At 44.6% G+C, this 19,997-nt stretch overlaps 1 protein-coding gene across 5 annotated transcripts in view; it reads right to left on the reverse strand.

The window, feature by feature from the left end:
* BIN3 (bridging integrator 3) overlaps nucleotides 1–19,997 on the reverse strand; it is a 143,185-nt gene that overhangs the window by 96,143 nt on the left and 27,045 nt on the right. The gene's annotated exons all lie outside the window — the stretch shown is intronic.

Consider the following 19,997-nt stretch of genomic DNA (forward strand, 5'->3'; position numbering starts at 1 on the left):
AGGGGTCACTCACGAGTGGAAAGGGGCTGAATATCTCGAAGGTTGGCATCATCCTATACACCCTTCACGCCCCCCCTCATGGGACCACGTCGGACCCCTGAGATGCGGCGGTATCGCCAGGGATAGGCGACTATTAAACACTACTGACCCACTCCACCCAGTCGGCACGGCACCTCGACAATTCGGCACCGACTCTGCACTCCCAGGAGAAGACCTCCTCTCATCCTGGGAGCAAAACTCCTACATTAAACTTCTCAGTCAGGTGGCAAAGGAAGCACCCTACCCAGACTGCTGGATCTGTGCCCACGCGCCTAGCCACCTCCAGCAGAGTCTCCCACTAGTCCCAGTGCCAGTGACCCTTGAACAATTCCGTTCCGGAAACGTTACTTCCTGGAACCTAACGGCGCTCAACTTGACACATCAATATCTCTATCTCACCGGCCCTACGAAGGGGCCCCTTTGCCGCAGCTTCTCCGGAGAAGGAACCTTCATTGGATCCAGTACATGTTCAAACACTCTCGAAATCCTGCCCACTGGCCTGGTCACCGTCACCAGTGCAAGAGAGTCCCGGACTTTCCCTAACCTTACCGTCGCCTGGGCCGCTGCCGTCGGACACCCCTTTAACTGGAGACCCCAACCCTCAGACTCCATGCTGTTGCAAACCTTTGCCTCCGGCAGAATGGAATCTTACCTCAGCGGCCTATTCTGGGTGTGCGGACACCGTGCATATACATGGGTGAGCCCACACATGTCCGGATCCTGCTTCGTTGGCTACATTGTCCCCGGAATTAGGATCGTCCCACATCTACCCCCCGGAAGACAACGGAATAAAAGGGAGCAAAAGGAGTTGTCAGATCTGTCAGATGTTGCTGCAAATGGAGAGACCGTAGGCCGAGCACTTTTCCCGGCCTACGGTGCCGGTTCAAACCATGTGGATATCCTTCGACTCACCGACATCCTCCTTAAGTTTATGCAGGAGGCGACCCAGATCACGGACTCTCTCATGTCGGAACTAACCGAGGTAAGACAGATGGCCTTACAGACGAGGATTGCTACGGACTTCCTCTTATCTAGTCAAGGAGGCACCTGTGCCTTAATAGGCACCGAGTGCTGCACATACGTGACTGACCAGACCTTAAACATAACTGGGCATTTGAACAATATTCACGAGTTAGCAGGGAGGCTACACGATATCCAACATGAGGGACTATCCGATGTGGACCTGTGGGGATGGTTACCCAAGTTGGGCTGGCTCCGACAATTATTGAAAGTCATGCTGCTCATCGTCTTGACCGCTGGTCTTTGTGTGTCTATCTTATGTTGTACTGTGCACTGTATTAATCCCTGTTGTTCCCTCCTCCGCCTCCGCCACCCTGCCTCGCCTAACTCCTTCTCTCTTCGAGCCTATTCTCGTTCCCAACATACCCCCACCTTCCCTGACTATGTACAGATGAGGCATCTGGGAGAAGGGGAATATGAGATCACAGAAATTTAGCGTTCCTGTGGTGCGGAGAAAGGATTTGCAAGTTCCTTCAGAACTTTTGATGCAAATCTATCTCCGAATGGGGGACTGATACGGATCGGAAAGGGGGGGGGTACCTTCTTTGCCCCTCTCCCTTGAACAACCGAGGCGATGACCTCAAGGGTATCCCCGTTCACCCACCCTCAGTTCCCCTCACCGTCGCACAAGCACCACACCTTCCCCAGAGCCCCTTTCTACCACGAGCGAAATAAGCTCGAATATATGAATGTATTCTCTTATCTTTTCCTATGGCTATTTGCGCTCCATACTCAGAACGAGTAGACCGGGCGCTCCTGTATCTCCGCTTATTCCTATGGCTGCGTCCTGGCCAATCACAGCCATGCATTCGTCCTGCAGGAGCTAGCTCAGGCAGCTTTGCACGCCTCATTGAACCTACTGACAAGCTGTTGACGGCCCCCCACTGTGAGAACAATGGATCCGAAACTGGAGAACTCGTAAAACTGTCAAAATGTATCCATTCCTGTTACAATGTATCCATTTTGTTTCCGCTTTTGATTACCAATACCAAATAGACCGAATCACATAGGAAACCTTTGGAAATTCACATAAAATCAACCACAACTCCGATTTCTTTGCTCTTGGTGTCATTCAACTCAGCCCCTTCTGGACTCCATGATGTGATCCCTACTTCCATAATCCCCGGAGCGGCCAGGCACGTACACAGGAACTTCTTAATCCTGTCAGATCGCTTCGCATAACCCTTTCCCCGGGCAATACCAGGTGGCAGACGATGCATATCTATGGCCCTTTGTCCTGCCACCACCGGTACTTGATAAATGATTGTCTATGTGTATTTCTCGCTCTACATATTTCCCCCTCCCTTGTCTCAAATGTAAATGAGTGTAACCCCACCTTTTCTCTGAGACACTCATGACGTGTGTAATATATTCATGATGCAATCCGTGAAACCCAACCCTCCCATAATGAATTCATGACGTTTCGTGCACTGTATTCTGGGACTTGGAGGGAACTTTTAAAAGTTTATGTCGCCCCACTCTCGGGGTTCAATCTCGTCTTGAACCTGTTGGCCAATAAACTTGGATCTTCGGCAGTTTGCTCCTGTCTCCGGCTGAGCTTCTTTCTTCCGCAAGAATCCACGGACTCTGTCCGATTGGCTGGGTGGCAGGGTAAATACGCACCCAGATTTCCGTAACACTGTGAATAGCTTAAAGTAGATTTTTTGGATGCAGCAGCGTTTCATCAGACATATGACAAATCTTACAAGGTAGGTGATCCAATTTCATCTCCCAATAAGTTACCTGCAAGGTAAACACAGCTTCCCATAGTGGAGTCTAGAGTGCTCCTTCAATCTCAAATTCCTCCAGCAAATACAGTGGTACCTCTGGTTACGAACTTAATTCGTTCCGGAGGTCTGTTCTTAACCTGAAACCGTTCTTAACCTGAGGTACCACTTCTGCTAATGGGGCCTCCCACTGCCACCGCTGTGCCATTTCTGTTCTCATCCTGAGGTAAAGTTCTTAACCCAAGGTACTACTTCCGGGTTAGTAGAATCTGTAACCCGTGGTGTTTGTAACCCAAGGTACCACTGTACAGTGCTTTGGCAAGAGGCCAAGATACCGATTTGCTGAGCTGCACCATGTCAGATGCCGGCACACCAAACATTTTCGTTTTTACATTTATATCCCACCTGCTCTCTCGGAAGTTCAAGGGGCGCACATGGTTCTCCCTCCAATGCTCCAACATCAACTGTGACAAACCTTATAACTGCCTTAAAATCTTGCAATGCAGGGGACTGAGTATGTGCATTATAGACACATCTTCATATGGATTAACCTTGTTATTTGTCTGCATGCAAGTACCCCACTGCTGACAGCAACTAACTGAATTGATATGATGCCACAAAGGCTCAAAAAGATTCTAACTACTTTGGGGAAGGGGCAAACTAGACCATGTGCTTTAAAAACCGTTGTTCTGAACATGTGTGACTGCCTGGACTGAGCCTATTACTAATCCACCTGCCCAATATTGTTTTTGTTCAACTGAGATGCCAGAGACAGAACCTGGGCCCTTGTGTGTGCATAGCATGTGCTTGATAACTGCATTATGAAAAAAGTCTCAAACTTGCCTAAAGATAGGAAGGGGGTTTGGAAAGCCTGGGAGCTGTATGCCTAAGAAAGCCAAAGAAGGGTAAGGAATACACACAGACGGGTTCAAATTAACCCACCAAGTGTTTGGTTGAGGATTCCTGTATACAGCCTCTGTTTCATTGCTACAGAGACAGAGATGGAAAACTGCCAACATTTGTTTTTGGCAAGGTATCCATGCTTTTAATAGTTCTGCAACTGAAAACAGCCTTTTCCATCACCTAGTTAAACCACTTTCTCCAACAGTCATCAGAGCAATTAATAAAAGTATAAAATGCAGAGCAATGACAAGAGAAGCTACACCTCCTTAGATTCTCCTTTCTACACAACATTAAACAGAAATGCACTTTTTAGGAAATCTAACATATCTAGTCAGGGGCCCAGATTCTTCTTTTTCTATGTAAGCTGTAGCCAACAACCCATATGTACGTGTTATGTACTGGTTTATACTGTACTGCTATTTGTATACAAAAATTAAATAAAACATTTTTGGAGGGGATACACATATGCACACCGACTCACACAAGTAGGTATGCAAAGGCTTTGCTATGCACTCCCCATTCCAACATACCAATGTTAATGTTACCTACATCCGTACAACCTAGCTGATTGAGCCAAGACCCACTTACTTCCATTAAACACATATAAAAAAGCTACATCCAGTTCAATCTTATACACCTCTACTCAGAAGTAAATCTCATAGGGTTCGATGGGGCTTCTAAGTGAATAGAATCACAATCTTAGTTATTCAAGTGTAAAAATGGGGCCGGGGTGGAGTGGGGTGGGTGGCTGATGAGCATAGGAACAAAGGAAGTTGTCTTATATTGTTGTGAACCACCGTATGATCTTTGGATGAAAGGCAGTATACAAATTTAATAAATAATAATCAGACCACTGGTCCATCTAGAGCAGTCATGTCTATACTCAGTGGCAGCATCTCTCCAAGGTTTTTGGCAGGGAGTGTCTACCAGCCCTATCTGGAGAGGCAAGATATTGAACCCGGGATCTTTTGTATGCAAAATGTGCTCTGCACTGAACTACAGCCCTTCCTCTGTGTGTGGCTAAATAGGAGACATGGAGAAACTGAAAGAAGGTGGAAAGACTGCATTTGGCTTAGAAAGGAGACTTTCTGTTCCAGTGGTTTGGAAAGTAGGGGGGAGTTTGTCTACTCTAATGTGTTTATTCATTCATGTTGGCATCCCCTAGAATTACAGAGTTGGCAAGGACCTCGAGGGTCATCTAGTCCAACCCCCTGCAATGCAGGAATCCCAACTAAAGCATCCATGACAGATGGCCACCCAAAACTCTCCAAGGAAGGAGAGTCTACCACCTCCCGAGGGAATCCATTCCACTCTCTAACAGCAATTACTGTACTGTCAGAAAGTTACTCCTAATGTTTAGTGAGATTCTCCTTTCTTATAACCACTGTTATGGGTCCTTCCCTCCAGAGCAGGAGAAAACAAGCTCGCTCCATCTTCCATGTGACAGCTCTTCAGATATCTGAACTTGGCTATCAGATCTCCTCTCCATCTCCTCTTTCCCAGGCTACACATACCCAACTCCCTCAATCATTCCTCACAAGGCATGGTGTCCAGACCCTTTGGTCATCTTGGTTTCTTTCCCACAAGAATCTCAAATAAGTGTTTTATCCTTGCAAAAGCCCTGCATGGCAGCCTTGACAAGGCTGAGAAAAAGTGACTTATGCAAGGATGATCACCAAAGCCCTGAACAGCCATGAACCTGGGGTATCCACATGATCCAAACACAAAGCTACCTGCCAGCGACTCTCTTGGCTGCAGGCGCCATTCCACAAATGCCACACCACAGGAGACAACACTCAGTACTTGAGTACCATATAATCTTGGCTGGAGGGAAGGGGGGTGGTAAGAAGAAATGCCTCAGGTCCTTTTTCCCCCTTCTCCTTCTCAGGCAAGTTGCCACCATTGTTTTCTAACCAAGTGTATAATTTTGCCACCAATAATGAACTTGGCCTGCAAACCATACCATTCTGAACTGAGCATGGAGCTCAAGTCAGCCTTAGTCACAAATGTATAAATTTAATTTCTGAAGTGCTTCCTGTTTATTGCTCTACAGCAAAGCTGATGTAATTTTAGTCTATTAACCCTTTCTAGCTTTACTGGTACCCTTAACAGTGATGAATCACACGTCTTCTATAAACAAGCAATTGTCTGGCATATAATTACGCTGTCAATAGCAACTGGTGTGCCTTGGAAGAAAAATGAAGTCAATAAGCCCTCCCCCCTCCCCCGCCACATAGGCAAAAACATGAAATTGAGGTAGTTTCATTGTTATTCTTACAGACACCTGCCAGTTAACTTAAAATAGTATGGTAAAGCCTGCCTGTTTTCTGGAATTCCTCACCCAGGGGATTACACTGTGTATCTCATGTTGGAATTCATGAGAATAGCTTGTGTTTTTATTTATTTTTTAAAAATTAAATTCTCAACCCTTGTGGTTTTAGAGCAAACAGGATCCTTTGGCCCACATGACAAATTTCCTCCCCACAGGAGGAAAACTCCACCCCCCACTCACTCTTTGAAGATGTTCTGTGCAGAAGAGGATGCCTCAAAACAGCTACGATGGAAGTTGGGAGTCCAAAACATTTACAGGACACCAGATTGAGGAAGGTTCATGTACAGCATTAAAGGGTAGCAGACAGTTAGAGAGCAACTACTACTACAACAACAATGAAAGAACATTTGCCTTTAGCTAGAATGTGAACATTTGTGGAGTGCTGCCACAGAGAAGGCCCACTCACCAGTAGGATATTTACCTTACTTCTGTAGGACAGAGAAAATGAGAGAAGGTGCTGAGAAGATTATCTCAGTTCCTGGGCAGGTTAATCATGGCCCTGATTTGCTGCGGTTGCATTCATCCTGTACTTTCATATATCTGTCTACTCAGACATCACATTACATCTCAGCATGTCTTTACATAGGTAGTCAAAAATATGCAAGGAAAGGTGATGTCAGAAACAGTCCAAGTTTAGGCAGCTGCGGAGAACAATGCCCACCCTATTTGTAATGCATTGCTCAGCATTCCAATTGCATAATAATGTCATAGATCTAGGGTACCAGAATCTGTTAGTGAATTGTAGAAATTAATAAACAATAGTATTTAGATAATATTTGGGATATGAAGGGAGAATATAAGCTACAGAACCGTGCCAGACAAGAAATTCCTAGGTTAGATTATGTAAACAGGCCTGGCCTGACTAACAAAGTGCAGAGCCACTGAAAAACAATGTGGAGCCAGATACTGGGCCATTAACAGTAATTGGCAATGCAAAGAGGAGTGGACAGAGACAGGAGATTTCGGAGGTTGCCAAGTTAACTGGGGTGGGGAGGCATGATGCCACAGAAAAATGTGTCCTTTTTGTGTTCTGAAGAGGGGGCTGAAGGGCAGAACCATCTTGGCACTGGCTGGAAGAGGCTGCCCCGAGAGACTGGGAGCCATGACCGACTGCTGCTTTGGACCCCAGCTTGCTGAAGCTAAGAGAGGGGCAATGAGAGACACTCTTGGGGTGTAACATTCTGCTCCCCCACCACTGAAGACTTTAGGTGTAAATATGTGTAAAATAAACCATACTTCTTAAAGACACTAGCCTCCACTGTGCCTCAATTTTCCCAACAGAAACACAACCCAACCTAGCAGTTCAAAAGTATGCCAGTGCAAGTAGATAAATAGGTACAGCTGTGGCAGGAAGGTAAATGACATTTCCGTCTGCTCTGGTTTCCATCGTACCAGGAAGAGTTTAGTCCTGCTGGCCACATGACCCGGAAAGCTGTCTGTGGACAAACGTCAGCTCCCTCGGACTGAAAGCGAGATGAGCACTGCAACCCCATAGTCACCTTTGACTGGACTTTGCTGTCTGGAGTCCTTTACATTTTTTTACCTTTCCATAGTGTTACAATTTAATGTCAGTTAATGCAAAAGCAAACATACATTGGAACCCAACTGTCCACACATCGTCAGTGACAGACTTGTGGAAACCTTAAATCCACAGAAGAGTAATGTCTGCTCTGAAGAAGCTGCCACAAGCAAAATTATTTGAGATTGACTGCCAGTTGAGCAAGAGCAGTCTGAGGACAGCATTCAAAAGCAAGAGAGGAGCAGCCAGATATGCACAGGTGCTGACTGTCAAATAGTGGATTGGTCTGCAATCTTCACAGGTGCAAGCTACCAGGTAAAGCATCTTTTGAAGATGATCCTTGACTTCCTTCTTAATAAGGAGACAACCTGGTTTTGCATGTGTATTAACCTCTTAATGTAAAACATTCATGCATCGCAACTACAAGTCTCAAGGTCTGTAATTAGGGCACAGAAGCCCCAGTTCAAAGTGAAATTCCAGACAGTTTTGCAACAAGAAGCCCCTGGGTGCCAGAAGCAGAATGCAGAAACATGATAGGAGGAAAGATGGCACAGCCAGAATGCAGTGATGAAAAGCATGCAAAGGAGACATGCTGTTGTACATGGATTCCTCTTCTCTATGTGCAAAACAGTATTGAGAGTTGCAAATGCCCAACCAGGCACAAGTCGGCAATCTTAGGTACCAGAGACTCTAGGAGCAGAACCCAGATGCCTCTCCTCTGATTCCCTAAAGCAGGGGGAGAAGAGGGCTGTGCATTAGAAAACTGAGGAGGAGCCACAACACAGTGACTGAGAATTTATTTCCCATGCAGAATTTCCAGGTTCAATCCCTGGCATCTCCAATTAAAATGAGATCATACTGAAGGGTGTGAAAGAATTCTGTCTGAAATCTTGGGAGAGCTGCTGCCACTCAGACTAGACATTACTAGGTGAGATGGGCCAATCATCTGACTCAAATTAAAAATGGATAGCCACCCATGGCAGCTTGCCAGAGAAAGAGGACACTGGATTGTTGTCCGCTTTGCCACCAACTCAGTCGGATTAAGGGGGACACAAGAGGATGATGGGACTGGTCCTGTTAACTCTGACTTGGCTCATCAGTTTGAGCAAACTGTTGCTCTGGCATAGGCTGAACTTACCATTTCTCACCCCCACATGCCTGCTAAAATCCAAACCACCACAATACGGGCAATTGTGCATGCAATGCTGCTAAGCCACAGACACATCACTCAACAACTCATCAGTGCTGTCAGCTCGAACAATACCAGTCACCTATTTGGAAGAGTGGAGGGACCTGAAAGCAGGCACTCCTCACATCAGTTTCAATTATGTAGCAGTACTGATATATAGTCAATAGGAGAGATCCTTGTGTACTGCTGTGGACTGTTGCTGCCTACACGCAAAGATCCCTAGATCAGCACTAGGGTCAGGTTGGCTTCAAGGCTTGCATTGCAATCAAAGGGACAAAAAACTTGCAAATGAAAGTGAAAACTGAAGATTATTTATTTAATTCTATTAAATTATGAAACAAGCAAAAAAGAACATAAATACAGTGGTACCTCGAGTTACAAAAAACGCTTCAGGTTACAAACTCCGCTAACCTGGAAGAGTTGCCTCGAGTTGAGAACTTTGCCCCAGGATGAGAACAGAAATCGTGTACCGGCAGCAGCAAGAGGCCCCATTAGCGAAAACACACCTCTAGTTAAGAACAGTTTCAGGTTAAGAATGGACCTCCGGAACGAATTATGTTCGAAACTAGAGGTACCACTGTACAATTTGGGCATATGCATAAAAGAATAATAGTTTTCATTGTCATGCTGCAGAGGCACTCATTTAATATTAACAGTTAAAACAAGATCAGTAGAACAGCACAATTTTTATAAGTCAAAATGAAGTCCTAATTTCATGCATTGGTTCAGGCAAAGAACTTTGCAGGTCACCTGCAGTATACTAAGTGATAAATTCCCAGCAAATGGCAAATAACTGTTCTGGGTGGATAGAGAGGAAGGCCAAAGGTTGCAATTAATCTAATATTAAATTTAATATAGTATTAAGCATCTAATCAAATTAGCAGATGTTGCCACCTTGAATTGTAGAAATATAGTCACCATTAACGTCATGTCAGCAGCAAATGAGTCTAGCAATAAGTGGGAGGTATATTTGAAACTCGTCATTCTCCAATATAAAGAACAATAATTTCCCTAGACATTAGACCTTCATATTCATCAAGATCAAGAGCTCTCCATTGGATCTCCTAACTAACTGTGCAAGAGAACAAGTTTTCAATAGCTCTCAAGCAGCCTTAGTTGAGCTTACATTGCATTGCTCCTTCATCCCATTTCAGCCTGAGATAACAAGGGTTCCTTCAATGCATAAGCTACTTCTGCAACCAAGAGTCAGTAAAATCAGTCTATCCTCCATCACAAGGCTGATTTTCTTTACGCTATTCAATGGTCTGGCTCACACTTAACAGTAATATTGGCATTAAAAAAAGGTAAAGGACCCCTCACAGTTAAGTCCAGTCGCGAACAACTCTGGGGTTGCGACGCCCATCTCGCTTTACTGGCCGAGGGAGCCGGTGTTTGTTCGCAGACCGTTTTTCTGGGTCATGTGGCCAGCATGACTATGCCGCTTCTAGCGAAACCAGAGCAGCGCACGGAAACGCCATTTGCCTTCCTGCTGGAGCGGTCACTACCTATTTATCTACTTGCACCATAATTCCCACTTAACAGTAAGCCAGAGTTAAACTTCAGCTTACCTCTCTATTTCCACTGAGATCCCAGTGTTTTATTCTTGTCTCAAAAACCAAAACAAAAATAAAGCCAATTAAAAAAATATATTTAATTAATTAGAATCCATTTTCCAGATTCAAAATTCTGACATTTAATATGGAATGGTGAAAAGCATGTTGTTAATTTTAACAGAATTTCTGCAAATAATGAGCACCCAGAGTTCCCAAATAGGGCCTCAAGAAGCCACTGGAAGCGTCTGTGGAAGCCACCTGTATTATAGGCCCTCTCTAATGATCTATGGTGCCTCTGCAACCAAGCAAGCAAGCAAGTTCTATCTTTCCACTGACAGCATAACCTACCATAACCAGACTGGGACCTTGGATGGATATACCTGAATTCAGATTCTGTATTTACAGTTCCTAGTCTAGGTTTGCTATGAAATCAGAAATGGAGCTTAAAAGTACAGCACAAAAACAACACTACTCAACCTGTTAGAGAAAGACTATTTACATCTGGCCTGACCAATCCAAAAATTACATATTTGCTGATCAATCATATGAGTATGTATTGTAGATCCCTAATCATTTGATTAGATCAGCCTTCTCCAACCTGGTGCCTCCCATAAATTTGGGACTCCCAACCCCCCTCAGCTCCAGTCACCATGGCCAATGGTAAGGGAAAATGGGAGCTTTGATCCACAACACCTGGAGAGAGCTTGGTTGAGAAAGCTCAGGTGGCTTTGAAGGATGATTAGACACATAGATCTATTGGCAGTCAGAAACTATGATGGTTAAATGGAACTTACATAAACAGCCTTGAGGAGAAAGTCATTGGCTCTCTACACGTGCTTTAGGTCTTGGACTTCTATTAGGGAAATAACATACCAGAACTACATTTGGCATGTGAAATCCTTTGAAATGATTATCATAACGTTAAAAAAATGGAGTGTGGCTATCACACAGAATTAGATTATTTCCACTCTTCAAAGCTGCCCTGTTAAATAAAATAAAAAGTTTTATCCAAGTGACCAGCACTAACACAATGAAGATTCCTGGCATCGTTCCCCAGGTTGGCAGAAGAGGGAAAGCTAAATCACAAAGAGGACCATCAGTTGGTTCTGCAGCAGCCTTGCTAGCAAGTTCAAGAAGAGTGAAGGATTTTAAAAAGGAAGTGTCTACTTAGGCTTCCTCAGAAAGCTACAGTGAGGGGGGAAAGTATTTGATCCCCTGCTAAATTTGCCTGTTCACCCTCTGACAAAGAAATGACCAGTCCATAATTTTAATGGTAGGTTTATTGTAGCTGTGAGAGACAGAATAACAGGAAAAACCCCAGAAACCTAAAATACAAAATTCGGGGACTGATGTGCATTATGAGTTAAATAAGTATTTGATCCCCTATCAACCAGCCAGATGTCAAGCTACCTGGTATCTTCACTGTATGTAACAAGCTGAGATTAGAAGCACCCGCTGTAAGGGAGAAGTGTCACCTGTAATCCCAGCTCGTTACAGTACCTGTACACAGAAGCAATCAATCCAGCAGATTCCAAAGTAGCCACCATGACCAAGACCAAAGAGCTGTTCAAGGATGTCAGGGACAAGATTGTAGACCTGCACAAGGCTGGACTGGGCTACAAGTCTATTGCCAAGCAGCTTGGTGAGAAGGTGACAACAGTTGGCACAATAATTCGCACATGGAAGAAACACAAAATAACTGCCAACCTCCCTTGGTCTGGGGCTCCATGCAAGATCTCATCTCGTGGAGTTGCAATGATCAGGAGAACGGTGATGAAGAAGCTCAGAACTACACGGGGGGAACTTGTCAATTATCTCAGGGCAGCTAGGACCATAGTCACCGTGAAAACAGTTGGTAACAGACTACACTGTGAAGGACTGAGATCTTGCAGAGCCCACAAGGTCCCCTTGCTCAAGACAGCACATGGACAGGCCTGTCTGCAGTTTGCCATAGCACATCTGAATGACCCAGAGGAGAACTGGGTGAAAGTGTTGTGGTCAGATGAGACCAAAATCGAGCTCTTTGGCATCAACTCAACTCACCGTGTTTGGAGAAGGAGGAATGCTGCCTACGACCCCAAGAACACCATCCCCACCGTCAAACATGGAGGGGGACATATTATGCTTTGGGGTGTTTTTCTGCTAAGGGGACAGGAAACCTTCACCGCATTGAAGGGACGATGGACGGGACCATGTATCGTCAAATCCTTCCCTCCTTTCCTCAGCCAGGACATTGAAAATGGGTCGAGGATGGGTATTCCAGCATGACAATGACCCAAAACACACGGCCAAGGCAGCAAAGGAGTGGCTCAAGAAGAAGCACATGCAGGGATTTACTGACCTTTGGGACCTGGACTTGGGTCAGGAGGAGACTGGAGTTGTGGGGACCTCCAGATCTGGAGGAACTTTGAAATATGTCCTGAAATATATTTTGAATTTTAGTTTTAATTATGGAGATTTGGCTGACCTGTCAAGAAGGAATAAAAACATTGCCAGGTGGGAATTTCCCCGAGATCTACTCTTCAGCTTCAAAGGAAGGAAAATAAGACCAAGGTCAGAAGAAGACAAAGTAAAGTGCATGCATAAATATGAAGAAGACTCACAGAAGGGACATGGAAAAGAGTTAAGAGCCTCAGACAGAAGATCACCAGGTTGATGGACTACATGGAATTGACATAAAAGACTGGCGGAATCTGAGACCAGGGAGAAGAGACGGTGGAAGAATATTGGAAAAAGTTTTAAGTTTATATATAGAAATAATGTAATATTAATGAGTGTTAGAAAAATGATGGAATGGAATTATATGGCTTTAGTTGAAATGTTACAATGAATTAAGTATAAATAAGTATTATGGTATTAATGGAAAATAAGGTTAAAATATGTAAAGATAACCATATGACAGAAAATGGAGAAAGATGGAAGGATTTGCTGAAATAATTAATAGAAATGGAATACAAAAAGGGAGGTGAGAGGAGGTCGATGAAACAAGGGAATGAAAGAGAGGGTATTGAGATGGCATGATGTATGTTTTTAAATTTTTTTGCTCTGTGTGTTTCTTTTGTTTAATGTGTTAATGTTGTGTACTGTTTATATATTGTATTGTATTGTATTGTTTTTTCTTTCTTTTGCTCGTTTGTTTTCCTTTTCTTTTTCTCCTTTTTGTAAGGTTTAAAAGTAATATTATTATTTTTTTTAAAAAAAAAAGAAGAAGAAGCACATTAAGGTCCTAGAGTGGCCTAGCTAGTCTCCAGACTTTAATCCCATCGGAAATCTGTGGAGGGGGCTGAAGGTGTCAGGAGTGCGCGCAGCAGCCAGGCCCTGTGGCTGGCAGGGCTTTGCAGGACTGGGGCTTTCCTAAGTTTGTTCTGAAGAGGCAAGACATGGCCACACAGGTGAGGCTGACTGGTAACTCACAGCCCCTGGTGGCAAGAGCCGGGAAGGGATATAAGGTCAGCATTTCCCTTCGGCTCTTTGCCACAGCAACACGCTTCCTGCCTTGCTGCGTTGGGCTTCCTGACTCCCGTTCCTGCTCCCACCCTGCCGTCTTGCCCCTGGTCCCGACGCCCTCAGCCTGTAAACCGGACTGTGACAGAAGGTTCGAGTAGCTACACATCTGCCTCGAAATCCTACTGACTTGGAGAGGATCCACAAAGAGGAGTGGGACAAAATATCTTCTGAGATGTGTGCAAACCTGGTGGCCGCCTACAAGAAACGTCTGACCTCTGAAATTGCCAACAAGGCTTTTGCCACCAAGTACTAAGTCATCTTTTGCAAAGGGATCAAATACTCCCCCCCCCCCTGTAGTTCCTTGCCATGCTGCAGAGTGATCTGGCAGTTCACATGAATTCCTCATCTATCTCTGGTAGATCAAGATGGGAGGTGGGGAGAGAAACTTGTGGAAGGCAGGGAAATCAAGGGCCAGAGGACTGAGGAGGTTGATTGTGGCCACACTCTGGAATCCACACCCCCACCTTTGCCTCACAGACTTCATCCTAATTTCTGCCACCATCGCCATGTCTTCAAGATGCAGGCAATGCCTTCATTAAGAGAAGGGAATCTGAGGCCCTCTAGATCAGGGCCCCCTGCCACATGCCAGGGGTGGATGAAGGTAGAGGCAAAGGGGGATGGAGCAACAGATATATGTACACAGCCCTCTCTATTCTCTATCCATCTAAGCAAGCAAAAGGCATTATCAGAGTTCAAGGGCACTTTGGCCACGCAAAAACACTTGAGGAGCTAAAGCAGGGCTGGTGAGGGAGAGGCATGGCAAGAGTCCCACGGGGCAGATGGAAGAGGCTTAGAGAGCAGCATTTGACCCTTAGGCCTGAGGTTCCCCACCCCTGCTCAAGATTTGTTGATCCCAATTGCCACCAGCCTAGCAAACAGTCAAGAATGCTTGGAGTTGTAGACTAGTACCATCTGGGGGGCACAGGTTCCCCACCCCTGCCTTATGAAGGTTACAGGACAGAAAGGCACATGGAAATATGCATGCATAAAGTGGGGTGTCAATTTTTTCCTTCTGCCTAACTCCAGAGTTGATAGTCATCCAATGAAACTGCAAATGCCATAATGGCTCACAGTGCAGAACACGTGCTTTGAGCGTAGAAGGTCCCAAGTTCAATGTCTGGCATCTCCAGGTAGCACTAGGAAAGTGTCAAGCCTGAAACCCTGAGGAGATGCTATCAGTCAGTGCAGTAGAAAATACTGAGCTATATGGAAGAGAGAGAGAGTTTCTCTGTTCCTAAACTGATTGGTAGGAGAATTCAGTTTAGGAACAAAAAAGTGAGTTGTATCCAATGCTACCCAGAGCAGACCCACGGAAACTAATGAACCCAAGTTAGCCATCCCTATAAACATCTATGGGCCCATCCTGAGCAGGACTAACACTGGATACAACCCAGTATTCCCCCATATAGATTGTATGGAATTCACTGCCACAACATTTGGTAATGGCCATTAGCTAATATAGCTTCAAAATGGTGTCTGACCCATTCTACATTAGTATGCCTACCGCCACCTATTAATCATGATGACTAAATGGGATCTCCATGTTCAGAGGCAGTATGCAACTGAGTACTAGGTGACAGCCCTCATGCCCTGTCTGTGGGCTTCTGACCAAGAGGTATCATGGTTCATCACTGTGTGAAGTTGGATGGTGCTTGCTGGATCTTTGGTGAACAAGTCCTCTTCTCTATCTGCCTTCAAGGTGCAACGGCTAATGCAAAAAAGATGCAGGCTTCAGCTTGGCCATTCCTTTCTTTTGCAAAGCCCTGCTCATCTCTTAAGCATGCTCTAGAACAGGCTTCCTCAACCTCGGCCCTCTAGATGTTTTGAGACTACAATTCCCAGTATCCATGACCACTGGTTCTGCTAGCTAAGGATCATGGGAGCTGTAAGCCAAAAACATCTGGGGGGCCGAGGTTGAGGAAGCCTGCTCTAGCATGACCAAGGAACACAGCTTTCATATATGCAAGTCATTCTATTGCACTTAAAAGTGTTTCTCATTCCTACAGCTATGTAGTTGTATCAGAATTATTTCCAGATGAGAACCAAAGGCTGAGGATGAAAAATTTGCTCAAGGCCACCCTGGTGATTCCACAGCTGAAGTGATATTTAGAGCCAAGGCGCTTATTCTACTTAGTAAGATAGTACTACGTAGTCCCAATATGGCTCAGGAAACCATCTGGGGAGCTGTGTGTGATCCACCCCTTTCCTACAACAGCCTGAAACCTTCTGAGATTGCAGGCGAGTCTTGTAAACATGTGAGGCTGTTTGTTCACCTTTGGAAAACCCCATCACTTCATAAGGAGTCCAAGAAGGAAGGAAAAGTTTTAACCCCTGCCTGTACAGGTGCACCAAGTGGAAACACAAGACACAATTGGAAAACATACACCCTTTCACTCTAGGTTTATTGCTGCGGTATTACACGGTGTCCATGGAAACTGCATGAACCATCCCACCAAACTCCCATTCCTTATATAGGAACTCATAGCAACCATTCCAAACAGAACACAAGAGGAAAAATTATTCAAATGGATCACAAACAGCTTATGCTGACAGAGTTGCCATTCCAAATTCTCCACTTAACTTCACACTTATGCAACTTGGGGCAGGGGGTGGGGGAGAGATTCAACCGAAACATTAAAATCAGGCCACATTGCAACCTGGCAAGGGACATTGTGGGACCTGCAACAGAATATGGCAGTGTGGGGTGTCGCTGCTCAGGGTTCCAGCCAGCAATCAATACCCTCTTCAAGGATACACCATTCCAACCCCCAACCCCAAATATTCTGTTCGCTCACAGCAGTCATTCCGTATCCCATGCCCAATGAATGTACCAGTTCTCCTCAGCAAGCCTTGGTGCTCCAAGCCTGATTCTTTTCTCTTAAGCAAGGATGGGGCTATTTGGGCTGCATAAGGACCCACAGTGGGAGAATGAGTCTGTTCCTTGGATACAGGATACCAGGGAGCAAAGGGGGAATAAACCCTAGAGCTTAGTCCACCTTCTTTATGAAACTGGTGGGAAGAAAGGGGGACAGGCAACTTTATATTGGCACAATTCCCAAGAAAATTATGATGCACATACTACCACCATGGCTCTTCATATGCAGAAAGACAGGACCTGGTAGGACATAGTGCAGTGGAGAGAGGGAAAGAGAGACAACAGGGGAGAGAAGGAGAAGAAACAAGAACTAGAAATGAATTTGAGTAAATACTACTCCATATACTTAGGCACTGTTTCAGTTGGCGATAGAATAGAGGCTAAAGAGGTTAAGATAAAAGTTTAACAGGGAAAGTAGATTTTGAGCTGGGGCTTCCACAATTACATATGCGTCAACTATTTAAAGCTCATGACTTCCCCCAAAGAATCCTGGGAACTGTAGTTTGTTAAGGGTGTTGGAAATGATAGCAGTTCCTAGGATTCTTTGCAGGACATCATGTATTGCTGGAGTCCTATGAGAAAAGGAAAACAGTGGGCAGCTCAGAGTGGTAAATTTGTAGGAGTGATGGTCAACCTGAAACACATATAAGATGGCAGGAGAACTACAAGCTAAGGGGTCAAAACCATGGAGAACTTTCAAGGTACTATTGTGATAAGCCAGTGCTGAATGCAGAAGTGATAGGAAAATGTGTTGTGAAAAACACCTTCTATATTTATGGGTGGAAGGACTGGGTTTTAATCCTGCTTTCAGGTAATTTACTGAACACACTTTGTGCAAAGTTCTTTGAGACAGAGACCATTTCTCTTGCACTGCACACATACAAGCATCTTATCTGCGCTTTGTGAATAAGTAGCCAAGTCAGAGTCTCCAAACCATTGCAAGACGATAATTAAGAGAAAAAACCTAATGATATTTTATGCGCCCATCAAAAGAAAATTACTCACTCTGGGCATGTGGGCGAGCAAAATCTTGCAAGACTGTTTTAGTGACTACAATACAAAAATAACCATGTTAAAGAAGGCTTGTGCAACATGGTTGGAGCTCAACAGTGTAATAACATTGTTTGCAGTTGCCTGTTTGGAAATAAGTAAGCATAATGATGACCACATCAGGGAAACTGAGATTTGGCTGAAGAAAGTTTGAGAGTCATATGTCTTTTACTCACCTTCACAGCCCCAACCAAGCCTGACGTCAGGACCCAGCATGAAGAGTAAACTTCTAGAGCCCACTGCAAAAGCCACTCCCCTTTTTATGGCTCAGCATTGTACAGAAAAATGTTGGGCCATGCAGGCAGCAATCTCCTTTACCTACATGCCTCTGGAACTCACCCCAACACATGCATCAGAGGCTGGGTCCAGAGGCCCTGGGAGAGAAGGAAGTTGGCAGCAACAGCCACAGATACCTGACTCGGTACCTTTTTTTTTTACACCCCTGAGTTAAGTACCAGGTTACTGAACTTGTGCTGCTTTCAGCGTTGCTGTCTGTTCCCATCCACATCCTGGTAAGCTTTGGGGGCCACTCTGGAGGTGCTGGTGGGTCACCAGAGGGACCACATCAAGGGTTTCATCATTTTTGGCACCATCCTGTAAGACTGTGTGTGATGGAACTGGCATGACATCTCAATTCCATGACCTGCTTCCAAGTGGCTAGAAATTAAAATGTGCTGAACACAATTGTATTTCTACATGCAACTGCATAGTATCTCATGCCAGGATGGAGAATCTGTGGCCTTCAATCATCCCTGATGCTTGGGAGTGAAGGGAGTTGGAGTCCAACATCATCTAGATGTTGCCCTGCCCTGGCCTAGTCCAACAAGAAATGTAGTGCAATCCCATGCAGGTTTCCTCAGAGATATACTTCACTAAGTTGAGACTTGCGTAGGGTCTCTCAATTTCAACTGCACCTGTCAAAATCACAGCAGTAAACAAAGCAGATCTGAACAATAAATCAAAGCAAAATGGAGTTCCAGCTATTCAATATCCTCCTGAGATACTTGTCCTGAAGGGGTTCAACAAACTTTGTTTGCTTTCCTGGGCAGAACTTCTATATGTATAGGAGCAGCCACTGCAAATGCTTTTCATGCAGAAGGTTCAATCTCTAGCAGATGCAATCAACAAGAGCTTGGGGTGCTGAGTAGGGAAGCATCACCTGAGCTCCTGAAGAACAGTAGGCTAGACAAGACAAATAGACTAACTCAGTTGCCTGGTTCACCTGTAACACAAAGCCATTATTTCTTTAGCTTAACTGCGGTTTGTTTGTACATCTGAACCTACCCCAGCCAACCAACTATGGAGCATTTGTGGTCAACATACTAGAATATAAACCATGGTTTGAAATTGACTTATGAACTCATGCCTTCTCACTACAGCCAAACCCACAATATGGACTTAATCCCAGTTTGCTTCAGCACCCACCACAGATGCTCACAGAGGCGCAAGAAAATAGCAGTTAGAAAACAAAACCAACATTATACAGATCAAGCCACGGTTCCTCTGCTGATCTGTGAAGCTGAAAAACCATGGTTTAGCATTATGTGCAAATGCAGCAGGCTTAATGCAGATTCAAAGCAATCTCTATATACAGATTTCTTTGAAAACCCTATTTGTATAAAAGAAGAAAAGAAACCAACTTAGATCAAAACAAGTTCAGGGCTTCTAGAAGCCATTGTTAAATGAGCTCACTTTTTAAATAAAAATTGCTCCTAATCTTGAAATGAATGCCAAGCACTCAAGCCAGTTAATATAAGAATTTGCCAGCTGGTCTCTCATATAAAAACCTAGTCAAAGCTACATAACATGAAAGCCAATTACTGATTAATGAAGTGAGTGAACACGGCCCTTGTAATTCTGCTACATTCCCAGTGTGCACTTCAGGCTTTTATTCTCTTGAGTAAACACAGCAGCCAGTGTGGCAGCACAAAAATCATGATCGCAATGCTTAAAATCTCCTCTAGTCTCCTTTTTTTCTTTTTGCTAATTCCTGCTGCCTCTTTGAAGAAGAAAAAAAGCTTTCAATTTTGCCCACTAGAACTAGAAAACTGCCAGTTAATCCAGGTTGAACATTTGCTTTCAAAACCCAATTGAACTTGGCTTTATGCACTTCTTTGATAACTAGGGAAACTGAAATTGCTTTGCGTTGTGATTACACACTTGTAGAGCAAGTGACTGTAATCGCAATGACAGAAGTCACTTATTCTTCTGGTGGGGAGAGAAACCCATGCAGTAGAAATGATAATATTTCCTATGGCTTCCCAGAGCATTGTAGTGCTTCAT

Source organism: Podarcis gaigeae (assembly GCF_964106915.1).
Source record: "Podarcis gaigeae genome assembly, chromosome: 15".
NCBI lineage: Eukaryota > Metazoa > Chordata > Lepidosauria > Squamata > Lacertidae > Podarcis > Podarcis gaigeae.